General features: G+C 44.8%; 1 protein-coding gene across 4 annotated transcripts in view; it reads left to right on the top strand.

The window, feature by feature from the left end:
* The window catches only part of NLGN4X (neuroligin 4 X-linked), a 539607-nt gene that overhangs the window by 224487 nt on the left and 289308 nt on the right, over window positions 1-25812 (top strand). For 2 of the 4 annotated variants that reach the window (XM_074359108.1, XM_074359107.1), the window contains 3 exons: window positions 11947-12127; window positions 12836-12931; window positions 14498-14777. The gene's annotated coding sequence lies outside the window, so the exon portion shown is untranslated. Of the gene's footprint in view, window positions 1-11946; window positions 12128-12835; window positions 12932-14095; window positions 14778-15617; window positions 15743-25812 lie in introns of those variants that run through there. The other 2 variants (XM_074359109.1, XM_074359110.1) reach the window with 2 other exon arrangements.

Raw genomic sequence — 25812 nt, 5'->3', positions numbered from 1 at the left:
CAAACAACTTTAATATCTCTTACACCTCATAATGAATTCCCATGCCTCAGTTTCTCTCTCAGCCACACCATCCTCACTCCCACCCCCAAAATCATAAAAATTTGACCTCATCTCCTTTGGAGAAGAGGATTTCAGAAGAGGACAGTAACCAATGAGTCACTGCATTATAGCCACATCTGCATTTTTATTTAAACCTAAATGTGCATGTTCACATGATAGGTTTGGTGGAGTTTCATTTCGAAGAGTTACTTAACTTCTTAAATATGAAAACTCAATGACCGGAAAGCACGTTTCCTTTAAAAAAAAAAAAAAAAAAAAAAAGTTCTGGCTCCTTACCGAAAAGCCACAGAGGTCAGATTAAAAGGCTTTGCATGAGTCTAGCTACAATAATGTGACTGTTCTACATAGAGTAACAGTAAAATGACCTGGGACCGGCTGAGTTTGCGGAAAACCATCAAAACCGAGAGAAACTCAGCAAAGAGAAAGTGAAACTCAGCAACCAGGCAGGTATGGACACAACTGAAGGAACCTGACGCTAGATTTGGTTGAACTCTTCTTAATTTGAATAGTTGATGCCTCGAGCAATTGATTTTTGATTCCTTGAAGGGCAGCCTGCCTGTCGAGGCCTGTGCACACCGTCCGCCGTTCCCTCCAGGCGTGTCTGCGCTGTTCTGGGCTCGGTTCAAGCCGTCTTGTGATCGCCACTGGCTCACGTTGCAGGAATTTTGAAAGTGTGTTCAGTGGAGCCCTCCGTGGAAAACTTCATTATAGAATCTTAAAATTAAATGCATCACTTAAAATGCTGACAAATGCTTGCAAGTCATCGCTCACGATTTTGCAGCATTTTGTGATTCTCCGTGCTCTTGAGTTATTTATCGAATCTACTGTACCTTCTTGGTGGAAATCTGGTATCATCAAATGCCACTAAACATCGTCCAATTTCAAAGTTCTGGAACTTCACATTTCTATAGGAAACTGGCCAGGATGCAAGGAAATCATCAAATGCCACAAACCACATCCCCTTGCCCCACAGACCTGATGGTTAACTATTTGTCTGCAGACATCATGCTTCACATGTATGTTTTCCATGTGTATAAATACACGTTTCCTGTGGACCATGCCTTAATACCGTTGGTTGATCTCATTAAACTGTCCTGCACTATATGGAGCTTGTACAGATTGATTAAAAAATTTTTATTTTCTTACTTTAGGTGAGTGGCTGGTGGTGCTATTTGAAGAAACAGTAATACGCAGTTTCCCCCTCCACCCACAGATTCAGTGTCTGCTAGCAGTGTTTCTCAGCCTGTTCCTTATTCAGCCTCCACCCCCAGCGAGAATTTTTAGACCTTTTGCCTAATTTCCCATCTTCATGTTATTTCAATACCACAGGTATACTCTGCATTTGCTTAGGTATGGGGTGTGTGTGTGTGTGTGTGTGTGTATCTTTATACACTCAAAGAGTAAGGTTTTTTTAATCCCTCAAGAACCAAACAACCTAAGTGTCCATCAACAGATGACTAGGTACATTTATACAATGGAATACTACTCAGTCATGAAAAAGAATAAAAATGCCATTTGCAGCACCATGGGTGGACCTGGAAATTGCCATTCCAAGTAAAGTAAGTCAGACAGAAAAAGAAAAATACCATATGATATCACTTATATGTGGAATCTAAAAAAAAAAAAAAAAAGACACAGATGAACTTATTTACAAAACAGAAACAGACTCACAGACATGGAGAACAAACTTATGGCTACCAGGAGGGGAAGGGGGTGGGAAGGGATAAATTGGGAGTTGGAGATGTGCAAATACTAACCACTATATGTAAAATAGATAAACAGCAAGTTTCTACTGTACAGCACGGGGAACTATAGTCAACATCTTGTAGTAACTTATAATGAAAAAGAATCTTCAAATGAATATACATCTGTATATGTATGACTGAAATATGATGCTGTGCACCAGAAATGGACACAACATTGTAAACTGACTGTACTTCAATAAAAAGCAATGCCAAAAAAAAAAAAAAAAAGAAGAACTAGTTTTTACCCCCTTGGAAGTGGCATCGCCCTGTTGAGAATGCAGATTTTCTGGTTTAGATTACTGTTGGCCACTGCCCTTTCCCGTTCCTCATTAGCTAAGCCATATTACGTGAAATTCTTCTTTAATATCTTGCTGACGTCTTTTGTTGCCTCTGCTTCCGTGGAAAAACTGAGTGTTCTTTGAAGTCCTGCCCTGTCCTTCATTAGCTCCGTAAATCAAAAGCCTGCTTCACGCAGCCTCTAAGGCTTCCTCTCCTCATCCGGGTTATGGGAGACCTTAAATGCCATCTTCTTCCACTTGCTGCAAACCATAAGGTGATGTGTGTGGGAAACTCTGTTCCTCTCTCTGACGAGCCTTCCTGCACTGCCCTGTCCATGCGTTAAAAAAAAAAAATCAACTGTTGGAGGTGCCTTTTGAACAGTATCCTTTCACACTTGCTAGAATGATGGCTTTCTAGGACTGGGTGTGGCGGAGGAGACATTTAAAGGAATGCAAGATGGTTCACGTGAACACAGAGTCAGAGAGTCTTCACCTTACTGGGCAGTGTTTTTCCTGGAATGCTGTACCCTTTCCAGAACTAGGGAGCATGCGTCTGAGATTTTACTCAGCATGATAGCCAACAAGATAGCCAGCCCCAGTTTGATGATGCTGGCAGAAGGCATGAAACCCCTGTGTCACAGACGAAAACCTGTTACTCTTTACCCACAGCAAGCGGCCTTGTCAGCATGGTGCCGTAGACGGTCTTCGCCTTCCAAGTTCCAAAAGGGGGGCACCCTGAAGCCCAGGTGGCTACTTCCCATGCATCCTGACTTGACATAAGTCATGCATTTTATAATAGGCAGCAAAAAAAAAAAACCCTGCATTTGCTGGGAGGGTATACCTCAGTGGTAGAGTGCATGCTTAGCACGCACGAGGTCCTAGGTCAGTCCCCAGCACCTCCATTAGAAAGTAAATAAATAAACAAATAAATAATAAATAAATAAACCTAATTACCTTCCCCCATGAGAAAGAAAGAAAGAAAGAAAGAAAGAAAGAAAGAAAGAAAGAAAGAAAGAAAGAAAGAAAGAAAGAAAGAAAGAAAGAAAGGAAGAAAGGGAAGAAAGGAAGGGAAGAAAGGAAGGGAAGGAAGGAAGGAAGGAAGGAAAGGAAAGGAAGGAAAGGAAGGAAGGAAGGAAGGAAGGAAGGAAGGAAGGAAGGAAGAAAGAGAAAGCAAACCTGCATTTGTGCTGTAAGGAGACACTGTTCCGTCTTCCCACACTGTTGACTGTGCAGATATTCTTGGAAAGATAATGCAGAACATGCGAAGGGCGAGTGCCCCTCTCAAAAGTCCTACAGGACAGAGCCCGATGGAAAGTATTTCCCATCACCCATCCCCTAAGGAACTCTTCAGTTAAGGATGAACCCAACAAAATTTTTTTTTTTTTCCAATTTTGCAAAGTGGAAGCTGGAAGGCAAGAACGTTCATCTCCCTTGTGCGTTCTTAGCCGGCTGACTGGGATCCCGAAGGATGAAGGAACACATCGTGTTCTTCCTCCTGCCTGTACTCACAAGTTTTGTTTCTGTTTCTATGTTGCCAGTTCCATCCGCTGCTTTAGCCCTGAGGGTCTCCACCCCACAGGGAACATCTAGGAGCTTCTGGAGTTTCAAGACCAACAAAGACATGAGGCCCGATTCAAAACGTGAGGAAAAGCAAAGACGAGGTCGTTTCAATCATGCATTTCCTATTTTTCTAAAATGGGTGGGAGTCCTGGCTTTCCTTACTCACCAGTCCTTTCCCCAAATGCAGAGGTCCTGACCTCTTCTCGGAGAAGCCAGAAATTGAGCACAGATTAGGGACATCTTGCAGATTGTCTGCCTTCTTTATGTCTCTGCTGTGTCTGTATAATTAGATATTAGTCATGTCACTGGCAAACTTAAACTCTTGATGTAAGGCTAAATATTTTCATGAGGTTCGTATAAGATTGAATTTGAGGGGAGGGTACAACTCACTGGTGCAGCGTGTGCTTAGCAGGCACGAGGTCCTGGGTTCCATCCTCAGCACCTCCGTTAAAATAAATTAATGAAAGCTGATTACCTCCCCACCCAAAAAATAAAAACCATTAAATAAAAATAAAAATAAATAAAAAATAAAATGTTTTTTAAAAAAGGATTGAGTTAATACATGGTATTTAAGGTGCAATGTCTACTGGCATGGGACCAACTAGACCCAGATGTGGAAAACAATTTGAGGGGAAAATGATTCACTTAGGATTCTGGTCTCTGTCTTTCTGTCTCTCTCTCTTTTCATTTCTTGTTTCCTTCTTTCCTTCCTTTCCTTCCTTCTTTCCTTTCCTTTCCTTCCTTCCTTCCTTCCTTCCTTCCTTCCATCCATCCTTCCTTCTTTCCATCATTCCTTCCTTCCTTCCTTCCTTCCTTCCTTCCTTCCTTCCTTCCTTCCATCCTTCCTTCTTTCCATCCTTCCTTCCTTCCTTCCTTCCTTCTTTCCATCCTTCCTTCCTTCCTTCCTTCCTTTCCTTCCTTCCTTCCTCCTTGTCTTCCTCACCTCTTTCCCTCTGTCCCTCCTTCCTTCTTTTCTCCCCCTCTCTCTCTGCCTCACTCTTTCTCTTTTTCCCCTTTCTTTCTCTTTTTTAAACTTCAGCACAACTGGCAGGTGGATTTACAATACCTAGACCCCCGTGACCGCCAAACCCCCTGAAACTGGAAATACACTTAGGAGCAAAAGTCTGGAGTGGAAGGCGCAGAGAAGAGTCTCTTTCTCTAGGAATTTCCAAACTGCCTTATTATCTAGGGTCTAAGCCAATGCTGGGTGTTGGACTTCCATGAGAAATCAACGTGTGTGTCATTAATTAAGAAAAAAAAAGTGGCTTGAAAGAAGCCAGATGGTTGAGGAGTGAGCCTCCGGAGGAAAGACAGCTCTCCTCGTCTCACGAGGCAGACAGGGTGCAGACTGATGAACCCCAGGAAGACCCAGCCTCTGCAGCCCAGCAAAGATTGCATGTCTACCCCTCGGATTTAAAGTGCCAGACCCCGGATGAGCAAAACTCTTGCGGGCTGCACATGGCTACCTTGTTCGTGTGCAGCGTTCCTGTTTACACAGAGCAGACAGACTCGAGGGGAAGGTCCTCTGGGGCAACCATTCTGCAGCCTTAGAACTGCTCTCCCGAAACACAGGGGGAAAGCAGGCAGGTGGGCAGGGCCAGGGGGCATCAAACATATGGAACATTTGCAATTTTTGAGCCTCTGGTTAGATGTGAAAGCCAATGAAGATACACTAAACAAAAAGGTTATAAAAGCCATGGACTCTTTTAACATAAGAGTCTATGCACTGAAAGAATGATTGCTTTTAACACATAAGAAAGAGAAACCACCACAGTGATTGCTTAGGGCCGAAAGCAGCTCAGACCGGGGTCCTCGGACACGTGACCCCTCAACCTCCTGGCTCTCATCCTCTGCCCTAGCCTTCCAGGCTTGTGGGGTGGCTGCAGGGACTGGCGATGAGCCAAGGCAGGGGGTCTCCTGGAAGGGGCAGCTCCATGTGCCCGGAGACGGACGGATGGGTCCGGGGGAGGCAGAGGTCTGCGGCCATCCAGGGCCTCTCGAGGGAAAAGGTGGTGCAGCACGAGGCCCAGAAGGGCCTGTGAGGCCCCTGCGAGGACCAGGAGAAGCCGCAGAATGAGCTCATCCCTGCTTCTCACTGCCCAGTCCTGCGCAGGGAATAGACGTGTGTGTGTGCGCGTGTGTGCGTGAGAGGGAGCGACACAGAGAGACACAGACAGAGGAGAAGGAGACACACTTCCAGTGTGCATTTTAAAATATGATCTGTGCGTGACTTTTATTTGCTTTAAATTGGCCAACTTGGAATAACTGTCCCTTTGCAGTCTTGTCACCCATGAGCTAGGAGCTCCCACTAAAGACTGTTGGTCCCCGATTGCTACAGTGAAGGCTTGTTGGCAATCCCTGTCAAGGATCTACGGACCTTAATGACGCTGGTGATATTTGAGGTTGACTTAAGAACGGTGATGCAGTGGGCACGAGGCTTCTGTTGACCGGGGACTTCAACCCTTTCGTGCGATTGATACAGCCGTGTGGCTTCATTTCACACCAGGAGGCGCATGACTGTACACTGGGATTAGATCATGTGTGCAAATGACTTCATCGTGGCCGCCCCAGGGTGGACATGTGAACCCTCAGGAAGGAGACATGGGAAGACAAGGTAACATCCGTCCTTCCTGGCACATTTCCACTGATGCTATCAGGAATCTGCCCAATTTTTGAATTGAACGTGGATGAACGGGCGGGTAATGGCTCAGTGGTAGAGCGCGTGCTTAGCAGGCACGTGGTCCTGGGTTCAATTGCCAGGACCTCCATCAAGAAAGAACTTCCTAACCTGTATGTCACTTCCAGCCATAAAATTGGCTTTATTTAAAAAATTAAAACAAAAATAAAATAATTATTAAAGCCAAGGAAAGGAAATGAATGAAGATGAAACAATTCAACTTCTGCTATGTTAAAAATAACATTTTAAAAGTGAGGTGCTAGGGATAGACAAAATGCAGCCTACAGTGCACTGGACAAGATACACACACACACACACACACCCCCTCTATGTGCCACCGGCAGTAGGTGGTGTAAGTGTTGTCAGAAGATCAACATGCTTTGAGACCAGTGGAAGTGGAATGATGAGTTTTTTCTGAAGGAGGATGCGGGAGGAGAGAGCTGGAAATTATAAATCCTTTGGAGTAGAAGAGTATCTCTCAGACTCTCACACCCTGGTTAGCACAGGGCTGACCAGAGAGGGCATGTGTTCCCTGATCCCTCCGTGATGCGCTGCACTGTGAAAACATCAAGGCTGTGGGCGAGACAGTTAAACAGTTTTCAGCCAGAGTGCAGGAAATCTATTTTGCCGGAGGCAGGAATTACAGATCCGGTTGTCACGTTGTGCCTCTCCCTAATTTGATGCCTTTTGGCAGTCTCCACGAGCACATAATGCACTTGTGCGTCTGGTTCATTCATCTACGGTGCCTCTAAAAGAGCTGTCCCAACCATGCTGCAAAATGTAAACTGTTCAGCGTGTCCGTTGGACTCGGTCACCGTTCTTTTACGGTCCTGTTTGCTACAGCTTGCTTGCTGCGTCTTTGTCCATCTGTGCGTGCAGGCAGGCATACCTATTTCTGTAAGTAATATGAGCTGTCTGTCACAGTGTAACAAATTACCAGCCGTAGAGGCTGAGACACACACTGGCTACAACTTAGCCGAGTCCTCTGCAAAAGAAGTTCGGAGGCTGCAGTCCAGGCACCCGCTGGGGCTGGGGTCTCATCAGAAGAGTCGAGTGGGGAAGAATCTACTTCCACGATCACATGCTGGTTGGTGAGAGTCAGTTTCTCACAGGCTGTTGGGCTAAGGAGTTTGGTTCTTCCCTGAGTATTGGCCAAACGGCACCATCAGGTTCTTGAAATGAAGATATGACACAGGTTTGGCTGTTTTCTGTGTAACTGTGGGCATGACTGTTCTCAGAATGTGTTACCTTATTACTCATGGCCCAATGCCTTATTACAGAAGCTGACCCCTATTAAAAACCAATCCATCTGTGTTAATTTACGTCTTCTTCCTGCTCTGGTACCAAATGTATGCAAATCCACATGCAAAGGACAATGTGTAACACTTTCCTCTCCTCAAGGATGAATTAAAAAGAAAAACACCAACTGAAATGATTATTTTAATGAAAAAATTCCAAATCTTGAGGTTGAAAGGGTAAAAGACAGCAACTATACTCAAAATGTTTTGCTCAACCTCATTTTCTTTAAACTGAAATTTTCAGCCACGTTGCCTTCACCAGAGATGTTCTATTTCCCTCCTGGTAGAGCTGATACAAGTCATGAACAAGACAGAAGGCTTCTTGCATCAATAAACAAACCTCATCTATGCCAGTGTCCCTACTTTGTGTCCCTCATCCCCCCAATACTAAACTTCTTTCTTTGTAAACATAGACGATCTGAAGCAAAAAGTAGGGAAGTAGGTAGAGAGGGAGTGTTTATACATAGGACAGGGATCCAGGCAGAGCATCAAGAATCAAGCAACCATGCTGGGAATATAAACATGCCTCTAAAACATATTTTATATATATATATATGCATATATATAATATATAATATATATGCATATATATATATGCAGAGACACGTGCTGTCTCTCTAGAGATAGATCATATATTTTATATATACAATCCCATATACATATATCATATATAATACTATACAAGCAGACCTCATTTTATTGCATTTTGCTTTATTGTGCTTCACAGATACTGCATTTTTTTTTTTTTTTTTTACAAAAGAAAGGTTTGTGTCAACCCGACTTCAAGCACGTCTATCAGCGCCATTTTTCCAACAGCGTTTGCTCGCTCTCTGTCTCTGTGTCACATTTTGGTAATTATTGGAATATTTCAATCTTTTTCATTACGATTCTACTTGGTATGGTGATGTGTGATCTGTGGTGGCCCTTTGACGTTACTGCTACAACTCACTGAAGGCTCAGGAGATGATTGGCAATTTTTGGCAATACCTTATTTTTAAAATTAAGATGTGGACAATTTTTTAGACAGAATGTTATCGCACACTCAGTAGACTAGAGAGTCTAGTGTAAACATAACTCATGTGCTCTGGGAGATCAAAAAAAAGTGTGACTTTCTTTATTTCTGTAATTCTCTTTATTGTGGTGGTCTGGAACTGACCCACACTCTCTCCGAGGTCTGCCTGTGCAGCATATATAATGTATATAACCATTTACATTATAGATAAATATAATAAAAATTATAAATGCTATACATAAGTATATTTCCTATAACCTTATGTATAATATATAACCACTCTCTACTTTATACACACACACACACACACACACATACACTTTGTGTGTTTTTTATATATGTATATGTGTGTGTATGTATGCCTGAAAATATATGTGTGTGTATGTGTAGGTATACATATAAAATTTCAAGTACCCTGGAAATAGGAAGTTTATAAAGTCTTAGGCAATAACCATGGGAAAGTGGCTGCAAAATGTCATTTAAAAATGAACTCTAAATATTTGGGGCTACTATTTGGGATCCAGTATCCCTGGTTTTCATACAAAAGCCATAGCTAGTGGGTTTCTCGCCCTCAAGGAACGTAGTGAAATTCAGGAGCTTGAATCCTTTCTAAAAGTCGGGGCCATTTAAAGGTCATTTAGGCTAATCATGTCCAGTGACGAAATAATAACTAGGAAAAGAATTTCTAAAAATCAGATGGAAAGTCAGCACGTGTCTCTGCACAGTGTATGCATCTTACGTAATTAATGCTGTTTTCAGGGGTTAAAATAACAGTCAGAAGGACAAAGTCATGCTGGAGACTGGGGGGCAGACTCCCACCCAAAGCCAGTGGAGACCCTCTGTGTATCTTCTAACTAAATTTCCACAGGTACTGTTACACGTATGAACAGGTACATACACTAAACTCGTCTGAGAAAACTTCATGGACATGATGGACGTCAGTCTGGAATTCGTGACAATTCTACTTCAGCTGGTGTCAACTTTACTTTGTGTCATTGAAATGACGAGATCTCTTGGGAGCTTCGGAGCAGAAAGTAGGACAGAATGGACTTTGCTGAACGTGTGACGCAGCTAATCGTAAGGCACCTTCGGCTTGCAGAGCCACTGCCTACTCCATGTCTTGTTTGCCTCCCAGACGTTGTCCACTGGGAGAGACTTCCCAGCTCTGCTCTCCAGTTCCCCCTTGAAAACCTTGTTTCTCTCTGAAGGAGTTTCTCATCATCCCTGCAGGAAACCCACCATGCCACTCACAGTCTTCCAAGATGGCACAGACCTTGGATTTTAGTAACCGAAGAGCCTGATTTATTGGATTTTAAGCACCTTGTGTGTTATACACATTTATATCTCCAATAGTGTGTGGTCATTAATAAAGTAGTACATATTCGTGTTGGACTAATAATTATTTATCTTACGTAATCACGTTCTGTTTCATCGTAACCATTGTACCAGTGGAGCCAACATGAGTTAGTTTTGCCCGATCGACTGTCTACCTGGCTTCGCCAATATTGCATTTAGGGTTAAATGTGCCAGCCCCCCAGGGAACATGAACATGATTATATCAGAATGTGGTTGGTGGAAGTAAGCTGAAATCATCACACATGGTGCATTACAGATTGATTCTCTCTCAGGTTTCCTCTTGTTTTCTGGTACCAAATCCAGCTCCTGTATCAACGAGGCTGTCTCTGTACCTTACGGTGTTACATCTTTTCTGACCTGTGTCCTGAACTCACCAGACTCCATAATTAGATTTCAAATGGAAACAAGAAGAATTATCTCCTCCAGGAATCCTGGATTTACGACATTGTGACTTTTCCTTGTATTACAATCTGTTCTCCCAACCGCTGAGTGGGGTTCTTGCTTTTCTGAGCCTCGTTTGAGGTGAGGGACTTTGGATGAGGGAAAATGATAAACTCTTAAAAATACACATTCACTTTTTCTTAAAATAATTACTTTGTCTGCTTAAGTTTTTTTTTTTTTTTTTTTTTTTTAAGAATCTCTATAGTCACTCAGACAGACATAAAAATGTCCTTGCCTGCCCCCTCCCAGATAACAGGTCAGGGAAGCGAGCTGGTACTCAGCCCATCCCCCTACACACTAAGACAAACAGGAAAATTTAACCCGCTAATCCGAACTCTGTCACCAAGTTCACTTTATTTTTTTTTACACGCTGCCTTAATGTGTTTAGAAATGACCTCTTCTACCAATACTAACAGCTATTTTCTTTCTTTCTTTCTTCCTTTCTTTCCTTTTCTTTTCTTTCCTTCCTTCCGCTCTCCCTCCCTCATTCCCCGTCTTATTTAGGACTTCATTCCTCTAGGACATCCCTCCTTGCAACAGTCTCAGAAAACATGTCTTTCCTTTCAGGCCTGTCCTCCTCTGCCTCATTTTTCCTATTGCACCAAAGCAACGGTCCTAAAATACAAATCTGATTCTTCCTCCCCTACCAGCTACTGAATATATGTTCTTGGTGCCCGCTTCCTGTTGGATAAATCCCACCTATTGAGCATGGGATTTGAGATCCTCCAAAAGCAGGTCTCAGGAGAATTCTCCACCCCCTTGTCTTACCTCTCTTCTTTTCACACCTTATACCCTGCCCGCACCAAACCCCGTGCACCTCAAATCCCCACCTACAAGTTGTGGCTGCTCTGCATTGATCCATGCTGTTTCCATGGATTTTTTTTTTTCCCCTTGACTTCTGCACCTGATCAATGTGTATTCACCATCCTGTTACTGCTCACTGCACAACAGGCCAATAAATTGAGAAGTGCTGGGGCAAAGGCTAAGGACTTTATTTGGAGAGCCAGCGGACCGGGAAGATGGAGGAATAGGTGTCCCAAAGAACCATCTTCCCAGAGTTAGGATTTAGGCTTCTTTGATACTAAAAGGGGAGGGGGTGTTGCAGACTTCGTGGTGCCTTTTGTTCTTGCAGCTGTCCGTGGTCGTTCTGGTCATAATGTTCCTGTAGACCTGCAGCAAGACAATTGTTACTTTCTGTCCTGCAACTTTTTATTATACCTTTAAAGGGCAAGCCCCGAGGCAGCGACTTGACAGTGGGCTCTCCTGTATATTTCAGGGTACAGGCAACATTCCTTTACAAAGTTGCAGAGCGGGCATGCCTAAGCACGGGTCCCAGAGCACAGAGATGAGAACTAGAGGAATAGGTCCCGTATGGAGTCAAGGTAGCTGTTCTCTGTTACAATGCCTTCCCAGCTGAGAGCTCTCTTTCTCTGAAGACCCTCACTCCACCATTTCCACCCCGAGGATCCCTAGAAATTCATAACCTCCTGGTAATCTTTCTTTATTTTTTCCCCCTTAGGCCATTGTCTCCGTTATCCACTAGACTGTATGCTTCTTCAAAAACAAAGGGACGTGTGCTACTCACAGATTCGTTTTTAGTGCTTAGGACCATGCCTGTGCTCAAAAGATACTTGATGAAATTGTAAATCAGTCAATCAATTCACGCTTTCGTGGCAAAGCCAGTGACCTTCTGAACTGCTGTAAGTTGTCATGTTCAATTTGAGGCTGTGCTTCTAGGCTCTACTCTGGGAAGTGTATATGTCTGTGTCCATACTTATATTTTTGTATTTATAGATAATGGTGTTACTAATTTGAGGGAAAAGCTATACTTATTAGCAATACTATTATGTTACTACATCTTAACTATCTATTCAATAATAGCAAAATACATACTTACATAAGACATATGTATGTTTCTTCTTAAATATACCTATGTATATATGTATATAAGTGATTATAAATAGCTCTCTATATATCTATGTGTATAATATAGACATGACGTATATATACATAGCCTTTGGTAAAGGATATTTTCATGCATATTATGTCATTTAGTCATCCCTAGGAACCCACAGGAAAGCTTTTATTTTAAATTGAGGTATAGTTGACTTACAGTGTTGTGTTAGTTTCTGGTGTACAGCAAAGTGATTCAGTTACACATATATTTTTTTCATATTCTTTTTCATTATAAGTTATCACAAAATACTGAGTGTAGTTCCCTGTGCTATATGGCAGGACCTTGTTGTTTATCTCTTCTGTATATCCTAGTGTGTATCTGTTGATCCCAAACTCCTAATTTACCCCTCCCCTACTGTCCCCCTTTGGTAACCCTAGGTTTGTTTTCTTTGTCTGTGAGTCTCTTTCTGTTTTGTAAATAAGTTCATTTGTGTCATTTTTTTTTTTTTTAGATCCACAGGAGAGCTATTTTAATCACTGTTTCACAGATATATTCCCCAAGATTCATAGAACCTCACAAACTTTCCAACAGGTCAAAGCGAGCAGAGGTAAGACATGTGATTTGAAACTAGGTTCCCAACACAACGTTCATTATCTTCCCGACTGCTGGCCATGCCCCCTCCCTGAGAGTCCTTCTCCTAAAACTTGTGAGGAATCCCTAATTATGCCATCCCACCAAATAATGACAGCCGGTTGGATGCCTAAGTTTGCTGCCTTAATGTGAAAGCAGTTGTGAGGAGACCCTGTGGATCGAGGACATTATCTTTGTCGTTCAATAAATAAACTCATAGACTTGTGAAATAACGTTAAGAAAAGCAAACATTTATTTAGAGCTTCTTCCATGCCTAGTCCGTATTACCTAGCATCTCACAGTGGTATTACGAGGTCGTTTCTTTTATCTTCTCCATCTTCCAGAGACAGAAAGCCAGACAAAGCATTTGAATGCACATCTAAGGTCGTTTGTAACTTGAACCCAATATGGCTTGAGAATCTGCATTCATATTGCCACAACGCTACGTCGTGTTTTACAGATTTATCAGTGAGGCCCTTCAGACATTGCCCCAATTTACAGCCAACTCCCTCTAACCCAATGGTAAACAGCAGGTCATATTACCAAGCTTGAAATTGGCTGGAAAAGATTAACTCCTGGATCCCAGAAGTGAAAAAAATTAAATATATCACTGGCAGATCCTCGCAGCATCTCCAATTTTTTTTTTATTATTTATTAAAAACATTTCCCCCTAGTTGTATGGAGATATACTTGGCACCGAACATTGTATCAGTTTTAGGTGTACAATATAATTTGGTCTATGTGTATATTGCAAAATGATTGCCACCATAAACTTAGTGATCACCTCATATACTTACACATTTTTTTTCTTGTGATGAGAACCTCTAAGATCTACTCTCTTCACACATTTCAGATATAAAAATACAGTTACTCAATGTTTTATTCACCAATATCATTACTGTATAAAGAAGGAAACAAAGGAACAAATCCCAAAAGGCATTAACCCATCACCTGGGCATAGAAGAGGTTCGGTCCTTTGCGGATCTGCATTCTATTTTTGCTGTCTGTGTGTATGTCATTGATGTGTGTGTGTGTATGTGTGCGCTTCCCAATGCAACCACCATGATAACGTCCAGAAACAGTAACGCATTCCGCACCCTGACCCCGGGGAATAGCTCACACTGCTGGCTGGCACTCTCGCTGGGAGAGCATGACCTTAAAGAGTTAAAGATGTTTGCAAGTATCGGTGTTTGGGGTTCTCTGCAGGGCCTCTGAGCAGGGCAGGGAAAGCAGAGAGGAGGCCCTCCCGTGCGTGTGTGTGGCGCGGCGGCCCAGTGCGGCAGGCTCACCTGTCCCGCCGCCGCGGCACCGGGCAGCGCTCTGCTCCAGCTGGTCTGCGCTGGGATTAGCGGCTCTTCGCATCGGCTTGTGGCTGTGGCTGTGGTTTCTGTAGTGACGGGGCCGACTGCGGAGAGCCATTGGCTGCTGGCTTTGTAAATTTCATTCAGTTTGGTCCAATAGCAGAGGGGGAGCTGGGAGCCATCGGGACCTCTCGCTTCAATCTCTCTCTTTCTTGCAGACCGGTTTCTGTCTTTCCATACAGAGCTCTTATTCAGACCCTTCCCGCTGCCCTTCCTGCTCCGACTGTGTGCTGTGTCTTCCTCCCCCGAAGACTATTTACGGCAGAAACAACGAATTTCCTCCAAACGGCGGTGCCGGTGGTCCTCACATTCCTTCGGGGGAGCCACTGTAGCTGGCCCTGGAGAGAGCCAAGGCGCCTGGACTTGACACGTCCTGAATCATACCCTCGGCCAGGGCTCCCTAGAAAAATCTGGATGTATAAAAATAACACTTCCAGCCCATGCTGCTCTCCCCCGGCTAAGGTAGGTGCCCTTTTTTGGTTGTTCGTTCGTTTTTTTTTTTTTTTTAAAAGATGTGTCTCTGGGTTATTATTATTTTTTTAAGCCTTTTTCACATTTTGGCTTGTCTGTGCTCCCCAGCAAAAGATAATCAGCCTGACTGCAAACGTTTGCGCTTCCCTTTATCCGACATTAAAAAAAAATTTAAAAAAAATTTTTTTTGAAAATTTGGATAGGACGTTCTTCCATCTGTCGCTCCATTTCTTAGGTGTGGGTGGGAGTGTGGACATATATGTTCGGCGTGTCCTGTGAACGCTTCATGCATATCTCGACAGAAACATTACATGGTTTTTTTTGTTTGTTTCTCCCTTTTGACTTCAAGAAAAAAAAAAAATTGGGACCATCGTGGTCTGGAAGCATTTTGCTGCAATCAGCTATTAGAACGGCTCCGGGCCGTGTGTGATGTGTTTACAAAGTAGCGCTGTGTTACATAGAAATAAACAGAGGAGTGTGGCGGGGAGAGGAGGAAAAAAAAATATATCTGCAATACAGGGCGAGAAAGAGCGAAGCCCCAGTTCTCTGCAAACCGAGGCTGGAGCTGGAGGCAGGAGGACTTCTTTCTGGAAACTGTGAGCAACCAAGGGCTTTCTTTCCTCCTCCTCCTTCTTTAAGGAAACTGTCAGGTACCACCTCCCAGGGTGCAATTTGGGGGGGGGGTGGTGGTTAACCAGAGAGTAAAAAAAAGGGAAAACAGGCTTAGCTGGGTTTGCATGAAGCGATTTTTTTTTCCTCCTTCCTCTGCTGGCCTTGGATAAGATGACGGCGTGTGTGATGCACGAAATAGCGCACGTGATTGATTAAGACCTGGCTGGGCTTTGCTGGGGAGCGACTCGGGCGCGCTGGAGACCCGCGGTGAAGACGAAATGACGGTGGCTCAGCGCTCTTTCTGCAAAGCTGGGAGCGGGCTACCTGCCCCCCCTCCTTTTCCCGTGCGTGTGGCTTGGGGGAAGGTGGCGGGGGTGTGTGGGTGGGGGGGTGGGGGGGCAGCTGGTGGTTTTGCTTCTTCGGGGGCCTTTGGGTCTGGCCTGGACCTCGGCGAGGGGCACGCAGCTGCCGCCCGAGCACGGTCCCCGAGCTGCCCGCTTTTCTGGAGGACCACAAAAGTTGGTAGCCGCGGGGACAGGCGCTGGGCGCCCTAGCCGGGGTCTCAAGGGATGCAGACCCCATTGGCGCCCACAGAGAACCCGGGTCCCCTGGGGTAGAGCCCGCGGGGCGCATGGCCCGCCGGTCCTCTTGTCCGAGGTGAGACCGGGGCTCTGGGGAGTCGGTTCTAATTTGCGCACCACCCCCATAATCTTGGGCACGGTAACAGACAACCCCCATCCCAGAGCTCTCCGGCATCCCGCGCTTCAGATCCCGCCCTCCCCCCACGCCTTCCCAGCCGACTTCATCCCGACCTCTCCCCCCTCCCAACCCCCCACCATTCCCCAGCCATTCCCGCGCGGCTCGGCCTGACCCCCTCCTACTCCAGGGGGCCGAACTGGTGGCCAAGATCCGCCGAGCCCGCAGCCTGGGGGCGGGGGCGGGGGGGGGGCGCCGGAGGTGGGTGAGGGGCTCTGAGAGGATTGTAAAAGCAAGTGAACTTGAGTCGCGCCCCCTCCCCAAGGCCGCGGCGGAGGCGCCCCTGGCCTGCGCCCGCACTCGCGTGCCCTGACCTGCGGACACGCGGGCGGGGTGCGATGGGATGCAGGGATGTGTCGCTCAGCTGGAAATGGTGCGGGGGTCGGGGGCTTGCGGTGGGAGCACAGGCTGAGGCGCCCGCCTGCACCCCCCACCCCACGACTGCTACCTCCCCCTCCCGCTCGCCAGAACGCCCTCCGCCTCTCTGGACGCAGAGGCATCCTTGTCTCCCAGACGCCCGCTCTTCCCCCGTCCGCGCCGCAACCTGTCCCCGATCTTTCGGCCCCCGGAGAACCACTAGGCTCCGTTGCCCCGCACGGGTCTTCCGGGCCGGCCCCCCGGGCTTTGCGCCCCCGGATCCAGGCCCGGGCCCCGCGCAGCCCTGGGCCCGGGCGCACCATTCCGGCGCCTGCTCGCCGCCAGACACAGCCCCCTTTCTTCCCGGAGCGGCGGGGGCGGGAGCCGGGGGTCACTCCAACCCCCGCATCCCCGCGGCCTGGCCTGGACCACCCTGGGAACGGATGTCCTCCTCGGAGGGCGAGGGGCACCCGGAGGACGTCCTCTGCATCCCTTCTGCCCCTTTCCCAGAGGCTTTTTAAATTTTTTATTAAAAAAAAATTTTTTTTGTTTTTGGCTGCGGGTTTCCTGTTCTCCGACTCCTTCCTCTGAACCCACCAGCAGGTGTGGTTTCTTTTTATTTATTTTTGGAGCCACTAGGCTGCCATTTCGGGGCTAGCGGGGGAGGGGGGTGCAGGAGGCAGCGTCGGGGGTCCAGGGGGTGGCGGTGGGGTGGCTCCCGCCCTGCGCGGCGGCTGGCGGCCTGCGCCCGCGCTGGGTGCGCGCGGAATGAATTAAGCTGAGAGCCTGGGCGAGTCTGGGGTGAGCCGGCACCGCGGACCCCCATCTGTCATTTGGACCCAACTTCAGAAATTTGGGGTGAGGGTTGTCGGGTGCGGGTTATCGAACTAAGCAGGTGCTGTTTTTGCGAACAGAATCCACAAGGTGGTAGTGTGGACTCTTCCTTTGATTTTGGTTTGATTTGATTGGATTTGGTTTTTTTTTTTTCTCCCTTCTATTTGGTCAGTTGGGAGAAACGGCTTTCTGTGCCCATATCCTGTGCTTTTTTTTTTTTTTTTTGGAAGGGATCCGCCGTTGGCCGGGCGGGCACATCCAGGGCGCGCGGTGCATCGAACTGTTCTCTAACTGGAGGCGGTGCAAGCTACCTCCCTTTTCAGACTCGGGACGCAGCCGGATTTGAGGGACCGGGCGCAGAGGGAAAAAAGAGAGAGAGAAAGGAAAAAAAAAAAAAAAGAAAAGAAAAGAAAGTTTGGGGAGACTTAGTTATCCTGACGAGGCAGCATTTGCAGGTTGTGTAGGAGTTCTGCGGGCAACCCAGGAGTGCGTGCCGAACACATGGGGGGTGGGTGCCTTGCTGCGCGAGAAATGACCAGGGCGTGCAGACCTGACTTCCCACCAGAACAAAGCCAGCCTCAGCTGTGAAGACAGCTGCTCCGTTTGAATGGAGAGGCTCAGCGATTCTCCTAGAGGGCGGCAGATCGTGGAGAAGCGATCCGATGGCTGAGAAATCTGCATGTTTTTGTAGGGGCAGATCTGAGGAGTGGGCAATGATTCCCTGCCTTTCCTTGGCTGTGGGAAGGGTTGGACCGCAATCCTGAAAGTCCTCAGGCTGGATTTCTCTGTGTAGATGGAGGGGAAGGTCTGTGTGGGTGGGTGTGTTTGTCTGTGGCAGGGGTGGAGTGGGGCGCGCGTATGGCCCGTGGCTGCATCCATCCCTTATTTCCAGATTTAAAGAAAAAAAATTCGAATTTCAAAAATGGATCTCCAAATTAGGAATGTAAGAATGTTCATGGAAGCCTCTGCAAATATTTATTTTCTTGCCAGATTAGAAGTTCCGTATTCCATTACGGAAGGAAATGTCTTTGGAAATATATATATATAGCAATTTTAAAGAGTATTTTCCTTGACATGTAAGTGAGCAATCCAGGCTAGTAGTAGCAACTGGAAAACGACTTCATCAGTTTTAAATCACTGGATTCAAATGACAGGTTTAATTTTTTTGGAAACCAGAATGATTTCGAGCAGGGATGGAATGATAATTGCATTCTCATGATGATGGCTATGCTTAGATGCTGTTTTCAAGGTGCTTGCATCTACTTTCCTTTGGTGGAAGAATTGTGGCTTTCCTTTGTGCTTGATTTGTCTGTTTATTTATTTTTATTTTTATTTTTATTTTTTTTGCTAAATAAAGTAATGCTAAACTTACAGTTGGCCTTAAACCAGGTCTCCAGCTAATTTTTACTCAAATGTAAGAATAGAGAAGATACTTGCTCAGGGACCAGTTGTTACAGGAAGTGGATAAAGGCAGATACATCCGTGCTATTTAATTTACAGTTGAACAGATGTGGACAATTCCAAAGTTCATTTTCCTTGGGTGGGGGCGCCTGGAATATAGACTGACAATAAGTATATATATGGGGGGGGGGATTCTTTATTTCTGAACTCGGCCTTTTCTTTTTTTTTTTTCTTTTTCCTTTGTGCTAATTTGTGGAAAGCGTCTGGTCTCTACAAAGATGAGTGTGTCTCCTCTCTATACATCACCTTGCTTTCAGAATGTGCAAAAGTCTCTTTAGAAAGTCTTCAGAATATTGTGCTTTTATGCCTGGACCACAACCATGACCACCACCACCACACACACACACACACACACACACACACACACACGCAAAACCCAGAGAGGGTTCCCACAAAAGTAAATGTTCAAGTGCATGGGGACTGGCTGGGTTTACGGTTCCTCCGTTTTAATTGGTGCTCCCTGTCTTAAATCTTTATCACACAGCATCCTCAACAATGCAACTCATGCACAAAACTTGAGTTGTTCAGATAAAGCAACCATAGGAAGATATTTAAAGTCCTTGAATGCCCTCACTCTGAAGACAGGCTTCTCTGCTTAAAAACATACTTAAATTTCCAAATTTGGTGACAGCTGATTTTTTTTTTTTTGCATTTGAAAATTAAGGGTAAGAAACAGATTTTTTCTTTTTTTTTAGTGCAAAAACAAGAACTGTATTCTTTCTGTAATGGTCTCCACCCTTCACAGTGTATATATTTTATTCCCCAATGAGAAAAAATATGTTCAGGGTTTAGTTTAAATCAGTTGCCCAGTTTAAAAAAAAAATTCTGAATACTGTATCTTTTCCGAGGAGACCCTTCGTCTTCTACTTAATTACGTTCAAGAATTCTGAGACAGACTCTGCCCTTCTGATTAGTCCCAAACAACTGATGTCTTAAACTTGTCAGCTCCCAGTATGAAACCAAACAGCCTGCTTTTGCCCAGTTCCATCAAGAGACAGTGAGAATCTTGAAAATTGAGCCCACGTCTTCCTAGGCCATTAGGTCATCTGTTGTGGGCGGTGACCATTCATGGGCTGTTCACCCCATGAATATTTTCCAGTTTTGTCATTTTTCTCTAAACGACCTACATTGGGCCTTTCAAAGCCTCTTCTGTTCTTTGCTTCGTGAATGGCCCCATGAGACGCCCGCCCTATTCCTTCGTGGTGGGCGGGAGGGGGGTGCAGAGTAGCACAAATGAAGAAGGGAGGAGAAAGCAAGGGGCCTTGCCTACAAGTTTGAACTTGGCCACTGAGGCTTGGAAGGGCCATTTCTCTCTGTGGTGGTTACATAACCCAACCGTGAAATAAAAGGCGTATGAAACCAGCGCCTGAGCGGAGAACAGCCCGTCCATTTAGGGATCTGGCTTCAAACGTCAGACGTTGACAGTTGACATCACCTGTCCCAGGTGTGTGCGCTGAACCCCCGGGCTCCACCTGCCTGTGGAAATTGACCAGTTTCCAGAATGATCGTTTCCTCTGACCCAACCCACCTTCCTCCTCCTGTAAGTGGTTGAACCCCAGTAAACATAAAATATTCGGTAAGGTGAGCTTCTTGACATGGAATTTTTAAAAACTGAAGTGTAGTCAGTTTAACAAGGTGAGATCTTATGGGATTGATCCCAGAGGGGAAAAGTGCAATTGTCTTAGGGAGGATGTGAGGGAGAAGAAACCCTGCAGGGCCTCGCTGGATGCATCTTAAGGAGATGGTGTTAATTACATGACAAGGGCTTTCCCAGCTCTTTGGAAATGAGGAGAAGGAAGCCCGAGTTTTGTCGGGGTGTTTTTATTTAAAATGTGTGTGCTGGAAACAGTGATTTGCCCCAGGAGCAGAGCACGAGGGTCTGGCTTCCCATTGCACCTTCTTGGGCTGGGTGTGTTGAGAGTGGTGACCGCCGCCTCTAAGAACGTAACTCACTCCTCATGCTTAACATATACTTGAAGTTACTGTGATTTTTTTTCCCTGGCAACCCCCTTCCACTCTTTCATCCTATGAATTTGCTTCTCTTAGGTGTCTGCAGGCATCAGCCCCTCCTCCAGTTCCCTTGTTCATTTTTCTTTGTTTGTTTTTCTCTTTTGCGGTTGGCGGGCTGGGGAGGAAAGAACACATGTTTTACAAAGTGCACGTCTTTCCATCGCGAAACTTGGCTTCCGATTTTTCTACGTGAAGATGGAAAGAATCTTGGTGAAGGTTTTGGATCCTCTTAAAAAAAAAAAAAAAAGCACGAGAGTGAAAGAAAGCGTGATTGGCAGTGGTGAGAGGTGTTAGGGTGGGCGCGAGTTTATTTTTGCAGAGCGCGGAAAACGTGTCTTGGGCTGTGCTCCTAGAGCTGTGATGGGCTTTGCACATGGTGTTTCATGTATCAGCGTCGCCTGTGCTTGGTTCAGAACTGTGACAGGGACATGGATCATGTTACCTCGGAGGGGGTCCGCTGGCTTCTGCCACTCAGTCTGCAGCATCCAACTGTGGTCTGAGAAAACAGCCAGTGGGGAAGGGGGTGTGGGGACCAGAGCCCGCTGGGGTGGAATGCCTGTCATGTTTTCAGATTTTTTTTTTTTTTTACTCCTTTGAGTATCACTCTGTGGATGGGCGAGGTGGGAAAAAGTAAAAATAAACACAGTAAAAAATTGATTGAAGGCTAGTTGGGTTTACCTCGTTAGTTTTGGGTTTCATTACAGCATAGTGATTCAGTATTTTTATAGGCTACACTCCATTAAAAGTGATGGAAAAATATTGGCTATATTCTCTGCACTGTACAAGGTATTTTTGTAGTTTATTTATCTTGTATCTGGTACTTTGTGTCCCTGAATCCTCTGTCCTGACGTCACCTCTCCCCGCTTCCCTCTCCGCGCTGGTAATAACCACTAGTTTGTTCTCTAGATCTGTGAGTCTGAGGAGACGCGTCTTTTAAACAAATAAACTGTGTCACTGTTAACTGCTTTTCTCAGCCAGTCAGATATTCCCTCGTGGCCAAAAGGCGTGTGGTAAGAGCTGAAGTGTGTCTGAGTCTGTTTATAAACTTAGGTGTGCCCATATGCCCCAGTGCAACCGGGAGCCATGCCTCCCGTCGAATGTTCTTCTCACCCATTGCAACACATTAGAGCAAAGCAAACAAAAACAAAATACCAGAACGAAGAGTGTGCTTCTGCCTTGGTCATTCTCCGTGTCTTTGCTCCATCTTTCACCAAACGTAACTGATGGTAAAAAGAATTTCACAATATCAGTGACCTGCGGGGGAACTTCTGACTACGCCTCCTTGGACGGTGAAGACATTCATTAATACTGAGACTTAAAAGCCAGAATGAGAAAGAAAAATACCATATGATATCACTCATATGTGGAATCTGAAAAAAAAAAAAAAAAAGGGTACTATGAACTCATCAGCAAAACAGAAACAGACTTGCAGACTTAGTAAACAATCTTACGGTTACCAGGGGCGAAAGGGGATGGGAGGGGATAAATTTGGGAGTTTTAAGATTTACAAATGTCAATCACTATATATAAAAATAGATTTTTAAAAAGTTTTTTTGTATAGCAAAGGGAACTATGTTCAATACCTTATAATAACCTTTAATGGAAAAAATATGAAAACAAATGTGTGTGTGTGTATATATATATATACACGGCTGGGACATTGTGTTGTACACCAGAAATTGACACATTGCAACTGACAGTACTTCAATGAAAAAGAAATACAGAGACTTAAATAATTTGATAGAGTCTGCTTAGGGACAAGGCTCCCTTTTCTCTAACTCTCCTTCAAGCTTTCTCTTCTGGTTTGAGTCATAATTGCTAACGAGGTACGGAGCTCCAGGTGGCATACTGGGGTGGAGAAATGGACAATTTTGGCAGGGATCAAACTGGACACTCTGTTTTCAAAAGGCGCAGCTAAATAACCCTTTTATCTGCCTCCTGGGACATGCACGCCTTTATTTCTCTCAGCGTCCCGAGAACTCTGCTGAGGGACTACTGTCCTTGCAAATGTCTGGCGCAGTGATTGGCGACTCGGGTCAGCACGGCAGACAGACCCCGGGGTTCACGTTCAATAAACAGGAGACGCTCCAAGTCCCCAAAGTGCAGAAACTCATACTAGTCTCTTTGTGGTCCTGCTTCTTGCCAAGTTCCTCTTCTTTCCAGTTTGGCGTGGACCACACATTCGCAGTGCACCCACGGACACACAGGGGCAAATCCCAGCCCGCAGAAGAGCCACCGCCGAGGTGAATTAATGCCCGAGGACTTCCCGTCCCGGGCTGTCACTTCGCCACCGTGCGCAGGTTCTTTGGAAATAGCTTTCCAGGTAGACCGCAAACAGACGTGGGTCCCTGACATGTCGGTGTGCTTGCGTGTGGGCGCGAGCGGTCTCGGGACGGTGACAGCCACAGCAGAACCAAGCTGTTTCTTGCATAAAATCCTTTTATTGGCCAGTCATGTCTAGAAAGCCTTCACCATCTAAACCAGCTGAATTTCATTTGAATATATATGTTTATGATGATTGCTCTATTACTGTGTTTCTATATTGATGTAATTATATTTATATACTATGCATTCATATAATTGTGTTTATAGACAGTTTATATAATCTATCATCTCAAGATGCTTTATTTCAAAATTCGTTGGAAAGCCTTTACATAGATAATGAATAAAATTCATTTAGCTCCGGAATGTATTATATAAATACAATTGCATATTATATAATGTGTGTAAATATTTATCATATACAATAAATTAATACATAAATATGCAGTGCAGATAGAGATGAAGGTAAATGGGTAGATAGACAGTCTGATGTACATTTTCCAGAAGAAACCACTTCATACATGGCAAGTGGACTTGCAGGCTGGTCCTCAGACTCTGCATTTAATGGTCCACAGCAATGATGTCTTCAAGTTCTAGTGACGGTGGAAGGAGCTATTCATGTTACCGTGGTAACAAGCATGTTGCAGCACTCACTGAAACATGAGAAACTGACACTTAGCGTGCTTCTTTGAGCCAGTTGAGGAGCCTTGCACCAGTGGGGACGTACGTCAAGCCATGTCTCCTTCCTGCCTGGATGGATAGACAGGACGGAGGGTCTGTCTCAGCAGGACAGAAGCCGTGGCAGATCAGTGCTGCCTGCGATGGGCAAGGGAGTGGTGGGTGCGGGCAGTGGCTCTCCATCTGAGCATCTCTTTCTCCCCTGTGGGCTGCGTGCTGTTGGTCAGGTCTCTTGCGTGACCTTCAGTCAACATGGTAGGCTCAGGAATGGCGCTCCTTAGCATTGGCAAGAAAGAAATTCGGTGACTCAGTGACATGTGTCTTTTTCTGGAAACGAGCTTCTGACTCCAGTTTCTTCTTTCATTCATCACGTTTTTAAAATTGAAATGTAGTTGATTTACAATGTTGTGTTAGTTTCTGGTGTACAGCATAGTGATTCAGTTATATATATACATATATATATATATATATATACACACACACACACACACACACATACATTTTTTTTTTCCTGATTCTTTTCCGTTATAGGTTATTACAAGATATTGAATATAGTTCCCTGTGCTCTGGAGTAGGACCTTATTGTTCATATATTTTATATATAGTAGTTAGTATCTGCTAATTCCAAACTCCTGATTTATCCCTGCCACCCTTCTTTCCCCCCAAGTAACCATAAGTTTGTTTTCTATGTCTGTGAGTCTGTTTCTGTTTTGTAAACAAGTTCATTTGTATAATTTTTTTAGATTCCACGTTTAAGTGATGTCATATAGTATCTGTCTTTCTCTTTCTGACTTAGTTCACTTAGTATAGTCATCTCTAGGTCCATCCATGTTGCTGCAAATGGCATTACTTCATTCTTTTTCATGACTGAGTAGTATTCCATTGTATAAATATACCACATCTTCTTTATCCAGTCATCTGTCGATGGACATTTAGGCTGTTTCCATGTCTTGGCTATTGTAAATAGTGCTGCTATGAACATTGGGGTGCATGTATCTTTTCAAATCAGAGTTCCCTCTGGGTATATATCCAGGAGTGGGACTGCTGGATCATATGGTAAATCTATGTTTAAGGTTTTTTAGCAGTCTCCATAACGTTTTCCATAACGTCTGCACCAGTTTACATTCCCACCAACAGTGCACGAGGCTTGCCTTTTTTCCACACCCTGTCCAGCATTTGTTTTTGTGGCACTCATCACTTTTCTCGAGTGTGTCCCACTTGCAGGATTGGAAGTCAATTTAGTCTTGGTAATATAGTCATAGATTAGGCATGTACTGCCTCAAAATCCTTGCCTGGGTGTGAATGTCATAAGAAAGTTGCTAAGGCATTGAGTTCATGTGTACGTCACCCCTTCCCATTTTCTGCTATGCATTGTGGATTCTTAACTTCTTTTAATTCTCCCTCCCTCCCCCCTGTTCCCCTCCCTCCCTTTCTTCTCCTGGTGTTGAGTGATGAGAGCTCAGAGGTCCTTAAAGGACTAAAGGAGTGAATGAAGGTAACTAGACAGAGGAATGGATGGATAAATTAGTCATGGAAGACCAGCAACAGGAAATGTCCAAGAACAGTTTCCGTGAGAATTTAATAGAAATGCTTCACACGCCCCTTTGTGTAACTGCTTCTACTTTTAAAAGTTGTCAAACCCTCTGTTCCTAAAATGTTGATTTTCATTTTAGTAAATCATGTGAGTGAATGTATACATAAAACACATGACTTTTTTCCTTATCTATTTTTTTAGTTGAAGGATAACTGATTTACAGTGTTGTGTCAATTTCTGGTGTGCAGCAAAGTGATTCAGTGATACATGAACATGCATATATTCCTTTTTATATTTTTTAATCATAAGTTATTACAATATATTGAATATAGTTCCCTATGCTGTACAGTAGGACCTTGTTGTTTATCTGTTTTATATGTAACAGTTAGTATCTGCTAATCCCAAACTCCTAATTTATCCCTCCCCACCCCCTTTCCTCTTCGGTAACCAGAAATTTATTTT

This window comes from Camelus bactrianus, chromosome X, assembly GCF_048773025.1.
Source record: "Camelus bactrianus isolate YW-2024 breed Bactrian camel chromosome X, ASM4877302v1, whole genome shotgun sequence".
Classification (NCBI taxonomy): domain Eukaryota; kingdom Metazoa; phylum Chordata; class Mammalia; order Artiodactyla; family Camelidae; genus Camelus; species Camelus bactrianus.
Note: the sequence above shows the minus strand (reverse complement) of the source record. Positions and strands in the feature narration are given on the sequence as shown.